The sequence below is a fragment of the Sus scrofa genome, chromosome 1, assembly GCF_000003025.6.
Source record: "Sus scrofa isolate TJ Tabasco breed Duroc chromosome 1, Sscrofa11.1, whole genome shotgun sequence".
Classification (NCBI taxonomy): Eukaryota; Metazoa; Chordata; class Mammalia; order Artiodactyla; family Suidae; genus Sus; species Sus scrofa.
The window spans coordinates 25,633,881-25,646,568 of record NC_010443.5 but is presented as its reverse complement, the minus strand read 5'-3'; the positions used below and the strand labels follow the sequence as shown (position 1 = coordinate 25,646,568).

The 12,688-nt window shown below is 39.9% G+C and overlaps 1 protein-coding gene across 2 annotated transcripts in view; it reads left to right on the top strand.

Moving 5' to 3' along the window:
* Window positions 2,280-12,688, top strand: part of ECT2L (epithelial cell transforming 2 like) — a 77,335-nt gene continuing 66,926 nt past the window's right edge. For both annotated transcript variants that reach the window (XM_021087372.1, XM_013992524.2), the window contains exon 1: window positions 2,280-2,376. The gene's annotated coding sequence lies outside the window, so the exon portion shown is untranslated. The remainder of the gene's footprint in view (window positions 2,377-12,688) is intronic.

Here is a 12,688-nt window from a genome sequence, read left to right as displayed (position 1 = left end):
CTTCTGTTGTAATTTTTGTTTTTCAGTTGGGAAAAGGTTAATAACCAACTTGTACTGGTGGTTATGAGGAGGACGTTTAAAAGTACACATATGGTGCTTGGCTGACATGAGCTAATGTTCAGCAAACAGTAGTTTATTAACATTAGCTTTTAAACGGCTTTATTGAAATGATTCATATGCCATAAAATTCACCCTTTTTAAAGCATTCAATTCAGTGATGTAGATTCAGAGTTGTGCATCCATCACCATGATTTAATTCTGGAATGTCTTCATCACCTTAGAAAGAAACTCATCAGCTGTCACTCCCTATCTCCCAAACCCCTCAGCCCTTGGCAACAATAATCTACTTCCTGTTTCTATGGATTTGCCTATTCTGGACATTTTCTACCAATGGAATCATATAATACATGGTCTTCTGTGACTGGCTTCTTAGTATAATGTTTTCAAGGTTTCAGGGTTCATCCATGTATCAGACTTTTTTTCCTGGCCAAATTACATTCCACTGTATGGATAGACCACCTTTTGTTTATCCATTTGTAGCTCAATTGCCTTCACCTTTGTAGAATAGGCCCATACTTCTTCCTCCTTATTTCCAGGCCACAGAAATAAGCACCCAATTGGAGATGAACGATGGGGACCCATTGAACACTATTTTTTAAAATCTCAATTTTTGTAATTTTTGGCATTCTGTATTCAAAGAAGTTTGATTAGTTTGTCTAATCAGTCTTTTTAATACCCCTTTTAAAAATGAAAACCACCAGAACATTAAATGCAACCTTCAAAACTTTTCTCTTAGGTTGAGCGAATAGGGAGTCCTGAAAAAAAAAAAAAAAAAAAAAAAAAAAACCTTCTAGGGTCTGACAGCAAAAGGTAAATTTGCCACTTGATACGTTTTTTTTGGATGGGTCCTGAGACAGTACAGCAAAAGCTGTTTCCCCATGGATTAGCTGCAGGGCAGCAGATTGACCTTGTTTATTCAGTTGGTTCCTTTGTCCTTTGTGTCAAGAACCCCATGTGGGTCCTAGGTAACAAGTTTTTAGTGTATCTAATTAGTATCCTTTCACACTACTTAAACATGTGTTAAAGACAACAGAAGAAAAAATGAGGTGCTTAGAATAAAACCTTATTAGAATAAAATATTATATAGATGTTGCATATTTATTACAGAAAAATTTTAATTACAGATGACTTTTAAAAAGTACTACCAGAGTTCCCATCATGGTGCACTGGGTTAGGAATCCGACTACAAGCAGGTGGGGTTCAATCCCTGGCCTGGGAACTTCCTTATGCCGCAAGTGCAGGCATTTAAAAAAAAAAAGTTCCTGTCGTGGCTCAGAGGCTAATGAACCTAACTAATATTCATGAGGCCGCGGGTTTGATCACTGGCCTCGATCAGTGGGTTAAGGATCCGGCATTGCCGTGAGCCATGGGGTAGGTCACAGACACCGCTTGGATCTGGCATTGCTGTGGTGTAGGCCTGCAGCTGCAGCTCTGATTTGACCCCTAGCCTGGGAACCTCCATATGCCCCGGGTGGGGCCTAAAAAATAATTTTTTTTTTTTTAAAAAAAGGATACTACCAGAGCAAATCATTTTAAACATCTGTTTACATACTTATAGACTTCTTAGATGTTTATTTACAAAAATTAGGTAGTACTATCCATATGGTTTCCTAACCTGCTTTTCCTGTTGTGAACATCCTTCCTTGGCAGTAACTATTCATCTTTTTAAAAGAAAAAAATTTACAAGATTCACAATAAATACTTAAAAGGTATTTTGACCAGAACCATTAGAAACTAAGAAGGACTGTTTTGGTTTTGGTACATCCTGTGTAATGTGAAAATTGGCAGTAATAAGTATTAAAATACTCTGAAGATCTGCTGAGGAAACCCCCCATCTTTCCCATCACACAGTCTTAAAACTGCTGGCTTTCTTTGAGACCAACCAAACGTTGGCTTCAGGATCCCCGTCTCTTCTTGGGGTCTGGCCCCTCAGTTCCGCGTCTTCTAGGTCTTATTGGGCTCCCAATGAGGCGCCGGATCCTTTGGGAGACTCCGTGGAGGGTGATAAAGGAGCGTAAACGCGGGCCAAGCTAGAAACTGGTGCAACCATGGAGAGGGGGGCGTGGTCCGCCGGGCTTCTGGGGCCTCCAGCCGGGAAGGTGGGGTCGCCAAGCATCCCTCCCGCACCTCAGGCCGAGGCGTGGGTACTGCCCGCCGGCTGCGTGGGGCAGGGCCGTGTTGTCCGGTGTCCATAGAGACGGCGCGCTGCGGCCCCGCCCCCTCCCCGAGCTGCAGCCTGGGTTCTGCTTTCAAGGCGCAACGCAGTCCCACGAGGAGGCTGTGCCTGGAGCCTGGTCTCTCCGCCACTTCCCAGAGGTAAAGCTCTTGACTTCTGGGCCACACAGCTGTTGCTTGGGGCCGTCGGGGCCCAACGACTGGGCGCTTTAGTTCCCCTTGCGGCCTGGGGAAGACCCTCAGCAGCGCCCTCGCCGGGCATCTCCTCGGTGACCTTGGAAAACCTGTGCCCTGAAGTGGCGCTTGGGAAAAACAAAACTATCCCTGTCTGGGGTCAGGTTCGAATTGGGCAGTGGCCAGCAAACTCTTATCTCCTGCACAGCACTCATTTGAGATAGAAACAAAGCACTGATTTTCGTAGGATTCCGAACTGGCTCCTGCTAGTGTTCACCCTCTTCCTACTGGGGAGCCTGAAAGGTGGGGAGCAGGATGGGGGTGGGGAGAAATACAAAGACTACTGCAAATGCAGGTCGTGGTTAGAATGCAAAGCTCTTAATATGCTAAGGAGTTCCCAACGTGGCGCAGCGGAAATGAATCCGACTGGGAACCATGAGGTTGCGGGTTCGATCCCTGGCCCCACTCAATGGGTTAAGGATTCGGCTCCAATTAGACCTCTAAAAAATATGCTAAGATTTGATGAATAAGATTATATATGATCAAATCTTACACTTAAAATCACAGTGTTTATAAATATCCTTTTAAAAGTACTCATACTCTGCTTGTTAATAAATCTTGCCATGTATGAGAATAGATCATCAGGAAGTCACATTTATTTGAGTGCAGCACAACCCATGCATAAGTTTTCAGGCCCATCTTGACATTTGTGCACCTCAGGAAGCTCAAAAATCATGCTCTAAAAAAAGTTATTTCCATGAAAGAAAGTAGGGCTTGGGACTTGAAAGTTTTAGAACAATAAATAATTGGTTGTTTTTCTTGATTGAATTTAAATGGTATAGTTGCTTCTTGTTATAATTTTAATTTTATAGCTGTAAATGTATCAGTGAACAAATCCAGCATTTGATTACACCCAATTTGGTCTCACAGGTATGGTATTTGCTTTCCCCTCCTGTGCTATTCATAGGGCAGATTTCCTCAAAGCATGCTATTACTTTATTTATTATTTATGTGTGCATTTAATAAAAGTTATATACCAGTTTATGTTTATTTTTATTTATTTATTTTTGTTTTTTTAGGGCTGCACCCCGTGGCATATGGAGGTTCCCAGGCTGGGGGTCAAATTGGAGCTACAGCTGCCAGCCTATGCCACAGCCACAGCAACGCTGAATCCTTAATCCACTGAGCAAAGCCAGTGATGGATCTTGAGTCCTCATGGATACTAGTTGGGATCATTACTGCTGAGCCGTGATGGGAACTCCCCAAGTTTATGTTTAAAATGTCATATTTTCATGTGCCCTGAATATATGATATTTAACTGAAGTTGTCTATATTTCTATTTTTTCCCTACTCTCACTTTTCCTGTACTCTATTTTTATGCAGTCTTTAGAACCATACAACTTCAGAGGAGGCATATTTAAGGAATTAAATTTTAGGTAAGAAAGTAAATGAATCATTGTACAACTTAGGGTGTGCACTGTAGAAGTGCTCAAATGTAGATACCTTTGTGGCCGAGAACAGTGTTTGTTTCCAGTTTCCACTCCAAGTCAGTGTCTAGGACAGTGGTGCAAACTAATGTACATTCCTCCCGCTGGGTAGCCAATCACCTGCGGAAACACAGTTAATGACAACATGGTTCGGATTTGTCCCAGGGATGATTTCTCTCTCTGTCTGGACCGGCAGTTGCCCAGCCCTCTCACCCCTTCATCTGGCATCAGCCATCACATACCAGGTGCACCGCCCCTTTTCCCCTAAGCAGGGAGGTGCCAGTGTCAGTTGCCAAGTTGCTCATTAGCATGTCAGATGTAAAGAATAGTCAGTCATGGAATAGAAATTGTTTTTCCAAATGAACCCATCGCAGTCCTTTACCCAATTCAAGTCTCACTGACACTTGAGGAACAATCCAGTATAATTTTTAAACTTGATAGCCAGTTACTATCTGTGTGACCTTGGATGGTTTTCTTTACCCTGTTCTTCTCTGCTGCAAACTCCCAGGGTGAATGTGAGACATAAAGGACCTCGTGTATGGGAAGAATGACTTACGAACACAGTGCCAGTCAGAGTAGCTACTCAAAAAACTTTAGGATGTCAAATATAGCATTTATTACAAGTCCCCCTCCACACTTCGAATTTGCTACTTAATGTGTTGGCTCCAGTGACACATGAGAAGCACCACAGGTTGAGGTCTCCTATTTTATTCCCTTTTTGCACCAAACTTGAGAAATATTTGAGCCCTTGTTTTACAGAATGTGTCACCCATGCTGGACTTTATTTTCTTTTTCTTTTTTTGGCTTTTTAGGGCCACAACTGTGGCATATGAAAATTCCCAGACCAGGGGTCACATCAGAGCTACAGCTGCCAGCCTACGCCACAGCAACACCATATCCAAGCCACGTCTGTGACCTACATCTCAGCTCGAGGCAACACCAGATCCTTAACCCACTGAGCGAGGCCAGGGATTGAACCCACATCCTCATGGATACTAGTTGGATTCATTACCTCTGAGCCACAATGGGACTTTAAATTCAGTGGAAAACTGGGCTGTAAGTGAAGCAGCAGCAGGAATTTTCTCTCCCAAGACTGACACACTACTTTTCATAAGAACGAGAGAGATCCTAAGTGTCAAGGAAGAACTTTGTGGTATAGCATTTGGACTTGGAGAAAAGACACCAAGAAAAGACAAAAAATGGATGAGAAAATTTGATGCTGTACACTTAGATTTTGAGTCTCCTTTAGTATTAGAAGACATTGTAACTGCCATATTGTAAACTTAATTCACCATAAGTATTCTTGCCCTAGAGTGAAATCTCATCTCAAATAACTACACTTTGTTCCAGTTTGCTGATGTCATGAAAGAATAATCTGTCTGATCTACATATGAATTCAATTTTTTTGTCTTTTGTCTTTTTTTAGGGACACACCCATGGCATATGGAGGTTCCCAGGCTAGGGGTCTAATCAGAGCTACAGCTGCCAGCCTACGCCAGAGCCACAGCAACGCCAGATCTGAGCTGCGTCTTCGACCTACACCACAGCTCACGGCAACACCGGATCCTTAACCCACTGAGTGAGGCCAGGGATCGAACCCACAAAACCTCGTGGTTCCTAGTCAGATTCGTTTCTGCTGTTCCATGACGGGAACTCCATGAATTCAATTTTAATCTTATTTTTACCATCTAACTCATAGGACATAATAAATTACTGATAAAGAGATCACATCGGTTGATAAATTATTATCAGTTGTGATGCAGCTGTCAAATCCTAATAATCAGAGAAGGAGTTTGGCCTTTTCTTAGCTACCAACTTTTCTTTCAGGCCTTGAGTTTAGAAAATTGGTAGATGTGAACAATTACTCATTTATTCACTCAGCAAGTACCTGCCAAGGTCCTACCTGTTGGCAGGCTCCCAATGACCCCAGCTTCCTGGTTTTCATGCCCTTATGAATCTCTTCCCCTTCAGTGTGGGCTGGACTTGTTTCTAATGCAAGGGTTGCCAAACTTTTTCTGTAAAAGGCCAGGCAGTAAATATTTTTGGCTTTGGGGCCACATGTTTTCCCTTCCAGAGACTCAATTCTGCTTTTGTACTATAAAATCAACCACAGACAATTTGTAAATAAATGAGATTAGCTGTCTTCCCATAAACAATTTACAAAAATGGGCAGTGGGCCAAATGTGGCCTGCTGGCCATGTTTGCTGACCCCTGCTCCGACTAATCAAAAAGAGATGGTGTATTACTGCTGAGGTTTGTTAGCTAGCTTCGTCTTGCCTGCCCTCTCTTGCCCTCTTGCTTGCTCACTTGGGTGGAAGCCAGCTACCATTCTGTGAGCTAAGATGTGGAGAAGCCCACACGGGAGGGAAGCCTCCAGCCAACAGCCTGCAAGGAACTGAGGCCCTCATTCCAACAGTCTGTGCTGAACTGAATCTTGCCAACATCGCAAGCTTGGAAGTGGATCCTTGTCCAGTCCAGCTTTGGGATGACCAAAACCCCAGTGGACACTTGGATTGTGATAGACCCTGAGCCAGAGGACTTAGTTAAGCCATGCCTGACCCCTGACTCACAGAAACGGTGAGAGAATAAATGTCATGTCGTTTAAGCAACTAAGTTTTGGGACTGTTTATGACACAGCATTATATAACCACTGTGATGCCCACATCAGACAACCAATGCACATCATGATAGGCTTCTACAGCAACGAACAAGGGAACTGCTGCATACGATGCCTTCCTCTTGGAGAGGGAGTGTGAACATCAACATACTAAATTGCCAAAACATCCTACACAAAAGAAAGAGTTGTAATTTTGTTCAATCTTTTCCCAGGAATAGTTAACCACGAATCCTGTTTTTCTGGGAAATACCAACACTATCTTAGGGAGCTCCTATTGGGAGGGATTTAAAATGCTAGACCATGAAAAGAAATCCTTCCATTTAAAGAAATAGTGATTGGCAGCATGCCATCTCTCCCTAGGTCAAATAACTAGTCAGTAAAGTAAGATACTCCTCTAAGAGAATGAATATAACCCTGTGGAAAATTCTATCCATGGCTGCTGTATTTATGTCTATATATGATGTACTGTACTCGCATGGTTAAACCCACCAGCAAAGATAGCAACTATTCTTTCTTTAATGTTCTCCTCATTTTGTAACTCCATAACCCCTTACCACAGGGGATAATAATAATTTTGAGAACTTGCTAAATAAAAATCCCTTATGTTGGCCCTTGAGGAGATTTCACATAACAACAGCTGGGCATCTTATGAAACTAAGGATTTGTTTTGACTTAATGTTGATTCAGAGGGAGGTATTTAATTTTCCATACTGCCGTGAGGTTTTCATCCGAACAATGCATTATTGTGCTGTAGTTGGCCAAGACACATCACTGCCTTGCTTCACACACAAGGAAACTGAGGCTCAGAGATGAAATTACTGGTAAAGTTTCAATCAGAGGGATTTGGAGCGGGAATCCAGATTTGGTGCCCACCATGTCATGCTGCCCTTCTGAGATATTTCTAAAACTGTTCCTGTCTGCGTGCCTTTCCAAGATACTCACTTTTTGAATGTGCTTCTGTCTCATCGAAGTGTAATAAGAACAGAGGCACCGTCCTCAGATTCCTCTGACTTGCCCATAAAGTTTCTTCAGCTACTCCAGGCTGAAGAAATTCACATTGTTTCCTCTCTTCTTGGAATTTATAGCAACAGAGCGTTGCTTAGAAACTTCAGCGTTTCTGATGGATGCTTGAATCTCAGCTAGAATTTCACTGAGAAGCACGCAATTTGCGTTTTAATGTCTTCTGTAATGGACATAACCTCCTGGGACAGCTAATGCTGCTGGAGTGATTCTTTCACCACTTAGATTGAGCCAAAATCCATCTCTCTGACCTCATCCATTGTTCCTAATTTTGTCTTCTGGGCATTCACAAACCATGTGTAATTGATTTTATATATAAAAAGCCTCCAGATACTGATGTGTGTGTGTTACAGTGTAAGAAAGGAGTCCAACTGCTTTTCTCTTTTTAAAATAGACACTCTGCTTTCTATAAATGAAACAATCTCCCTCTTCCTCTTTGATTTGTCACCTAAGAAGTGCCCATGTGTACATGAATCTATTTTGCACTTTCTCTTCTGCTTCCCTGATTGTCTCTATGCTAAAATCATGTCATCTTATTTCTGCAGCTTTGTAATGTCTTTTTTATATTAATTTTTTATTGAATTATGGTTGATTTACAATATTATATTAGTTTCAGGTGTATAGCATAGCGATTCAGTAGTTATATAGATTATACTCCAATAAAAGTCATTTCAAGGTAATAGTTGTAATTTCCTGTGCTATACAGTATATTCTTGGTTTTTTAAAAGTATAGTTGATTTACAAAATTGTGTTAGTTTCAAGTGTACAGCAATGTGATTCAGTCATATATATATATATGAAATATATATATTCAGGTTCTTTTCCATTGTAGATTACTACAAAACATTGAATATAGTTCCTTGTGCTATATAGTAAGTTGTTGTTTATCTATCCATCTATCTATCTATATATATATATAGTAGTGTGTATATGTTAATTCCAAAGTCCCATTCCCCCCCCATAATAAGTCTTGATATCTAGAAACACATGTCTCTCCCTTGCTCTTCCACACTGTCTGGACTACTTTAACCCTTTCAATTTCCATAAATATTTTAGAATCAGCTTTTAAAGTTGCACACCTCATGCACATACAATATCTCTTTGAGATTATTTTGAGATTGCATGGAATCTGTAGATCAATTTGAGAGAATTCATCTCTTCACTTTTCTGAATCTATAATACATGAATCAAACACATCTCCATTTATTTAGGCTTTTAAAATGTTTTTCACCAAAGTCTTCTAATTACATTTATAAAGTTGTACTTTTGTTTTTTGCCTAGGTACTTCATAGTTTTTGATATTATTATTTTAAAACATTTTAATTGAGGAGTTCCCATTGTGGCTCAGCCGTAACAAACCCAACTAGTATACATGAGGACACAGGTTTGATCCCTGGCCCCACTCAGTGGGTTAAGGATCTGGAATTGCCTGAGCTGCAGTGTAGGTCACAGACATGGCTCAGATCTGGCATTGTTGTGGCTGTGGCTTAGGTCAGCAGCTGTAACTCAGATTGGACCCCTATCTTAGGAATTTACGTACTCCATGGGTGTGGCCCTAAAAAAAATCTTAATTGAAATAGAAGATATAGAAACACACGCAAGTTGTAATTGTAGTACTCAACAAATTATGAAGTAGCTTACCCAGACTCCCACCACCAGATCACCTCTCATATCCCTTCTGGTCATTACCTTCTCTTTACTCCGCAAAGAGAACCGCTATCCTGACTTCTAACACTATAGTGCAGAACTTTGTAGAAATGAAAGCATACAAAATGTGTTATTTTGTTTCTAGCTTCTTTCACTTAATGTCTTATGTGTGTGATTTGAGTGTACTGTTTGTTGCTGTAGTTTGCAACAGCCTGTTTGTGGATCTATAGCAGTCTATGGCATGAATGTATGACAATATTTTTTTATCCATTCAACTGTTGATGGATGCTTGGGTTGTTTCCAGTTTGGAGCCCTCCAACTCAGCTATGAATATTCTTGTGGCTATTTTTGGTCCACATGTGCATGTTTCTCTGTTGGGTCAAGTGTATACATATGTTCAACTTTGAGAAACTGGAGCTTAGGTGGAACTGGAATACCCAAGATGGCTTCATTCACACATCTGATGCTTTGACTGGGATGGCTGAAACCGCTAGGGACTTGTTCAAACTCTGTCTTTCTATGTGGTCTCTCCTCATTCAGTAATCTAGTCCAAGCTTATTTACATGGCAACTAGATCCCAAGAGAGCAAAAAGAAGAACTTCAAGTCCTAGGGCCCAGGACCAGAAGTCAGATATCATCACTTCCACAACATCCTTTTGGTTAAAAGAAGGCAGTGTTAGTGCGGATTCATGGGGAGCAAGGGCAGTGAGACTCACTCCACTTCTTGATGTGAGAACTGGGATGGGAGCAATTATTCCTTGCCATATGTACAGACAATATACCACATTCCACCCTCTGGGAATAGTTCACATGCCTTTCACAAGCAGAATATATTTACACCATCCCAAGACACCAGGGTCTCATCCAATATGGTATCAGGCTAGAATCCAGTCTCTTGTGATCTGTAGCAGGCCCAGTTGCAAGGGAGGCTCCTTGTGTGTGGCTCCTCTTTATCTGGAGTGCTGTGAATTTAGCTGTCTCCCAGACACCCAGATTGCACTGGTGAAACACGAAAAGGAGCAGTCTTTCCTATTCACAAAGTTGAGAAACAGAAGGGACATAACAGTTGCTAACAGAGAGCAATTCCAAATTCAACCAGGCCAGTTGCCCTGATTATTCCCTGATTATGGGCCACGTCTACTCCTTGGGAGTGGTCTCCTAGTCCACTCTCAGCTTCTCTTGGCTTTGCCCTGACTCTTGGCTCTGTCTTCTGACCACCTATCCTTTTCAATAAGAAATGATCTGTGGTTGTTGCTGCAAAGCCTTCTCAGCCTGCTTCTGGCCAAGAGAAATTTGGAGGCTCAGAGACTATTTTCTCTTTTATTTCAAGCTGGTTATGTTAACACCAGAACGATCTTCTGGACAACTTTGTGGGCTTTCTGTGTATCTAATTATAATTCATTCTATTAAACAAAAGCTATATCCACAAATCTCTTGCTACTGTTTTTCAACATCATTGCTGTATGCTTTAAGTTATGTTTTGGCAATACGCCACTTCCAGGTACCAATTTTTCTATCAGTTTTTATTGTTGAATAACACACCACTCCAAAATTGAGTCAAAATTGTGGTTTAAAACAATAGTTTTTTATTATTTCTTATGATTCTGAGGGCCAATTGGGCTCAAATGTAAATGATGTTTTTACACCATGTGACACTGACTAGAATTCTCCTTTCTCCACTGTTCTGAGCTCCGCTAGGGTTATAAATCAAGTGTCCATATGTGGGTAAGTCTGTTTTTGGACTTACTGGTTTGTCTTCTTATACTAATATCTCATACTCTATTTACACTAACTTTATAATAAATAAGTCCTGGTATCATGTAGAGTCTTACCACTTTATTCCTTTTAAAATTGTCTTTGCTATTATTGACCCTTTGCATTTTCATGCACATTTCATCATTAGTCTGTCAAACACATCTACACACACCTCACCCTGCTGAGTTTTGATTTAGACTGTATTCGGTAATAGATTAATTTGATAGAACCAACATCTACACAGATGTATACTCTTACCTAGATCTTTAGAAATTTCTCTTGATAAATTTTTTGGTATTCTGTGTGGAATTTCTGTACTTCTGATTTTAAGAAGTTATTATAAATGATATATAGTTGGTAAAAATTGTTGTTAGTATACAGAAATACAGATTTTTTTATGCTGACCTTGTATATAGCAACCTTTCTCAGCTTATGCATTAAATCTGACAATTTGTCTTTAAATTCTTTCATATTTTCCACATACAATTATACCACTAATAAATAATGACAGACTTTCCTTTTCAATTACTGTAATTAATCTTGCTTTATTACATTGGACAGAAATCCAATATTGAATAAAGATGGTAGTGGCAATTATAGGGGAAGTTTCAACATTTTACTACTAAGTTTAATGTTTGTCAGTTTCTTGTAATATGTCCTAATTTGGATTAGGAAGTTTCTTCTAGGTTGCTAAGATTTTTGTTGTTGTTGTTATGAATGGGAGTTGAAGCTTATCAAATCACTTTTTGTATCTACTGAGATTTTCATTTGGTTTTCTCCTTTATTAATGATGAGCAGTGCATTGATTTTGTAATATCAAACAAAATTTACATTCTAAGAATAAATCCAATTTGGTGGTGATGTATTAATTTTTTATATACTGTTGTTTTGGTGTTCTAATATTTTGATTAGGAATTTTGCATCTTTATTTATGGTAATAACACTATAATATTCCTCTCTTGTAAGGTCCTTGATGAATTTTGGTATTTAAGTTTATACTGACTTCATAGAAGGACTTGGAAATAATTTCCACTTTTTCTATTCTCTAGAGTAATTTTAATGTTTTTTTCTTCCTTAAATGTTTGGTAGATACAAATATTGGCTCCAGGAGTAGGGTGCTACCATATTAACATCAAAATATTCCATAATATGTTCCATTAACATTCAGTCTGGCAGCATGAAATTGTTATTGGAGACTTAGTTAGCAATCCATGTTGCCAAAAACATTTGTAAAACTATAATCTAGAATAGTTTAAAGGGTATGATATATGCCTAATGAGCTTGTACTTTATGCAAAGAGTTAGAAAATGACTATTAAGTATTAGGATGAATCTATTACTATTGGCTGCATTTGCCAAGGTACTACAAGAATTAAAGAAGCTCAGAAAATATTTGGCTGGTTGGCAAGCAGGAATGAAAAAGAATTTAGAGACAACCAAGAAACTCAGGTATTTGCAAGCTTGGGAGATGTAACTGATTCACATGTTCAACTAGTAAAGAAGCAACAGAGGAGCCCTTTGAACAACAAAGGCTGCTTAAAACTCTGCCTAGTAGTAAGGATCAAGTCAAGAGTTTGGCTATAATATCATTGTTAGGATCTCTGTATGGAATAAGATAGTATTTCATAGTTGGGAAAATAGCTCAAGAGAGGGAGACTTAGGGTTTGGCTCTTCCTTAGGAAAGTCTGATAGGCTCCAAGCACCTGCAATTAAATTTAGAAAGATAAAAAGAGTGACAAGTCTCTCAACGATTG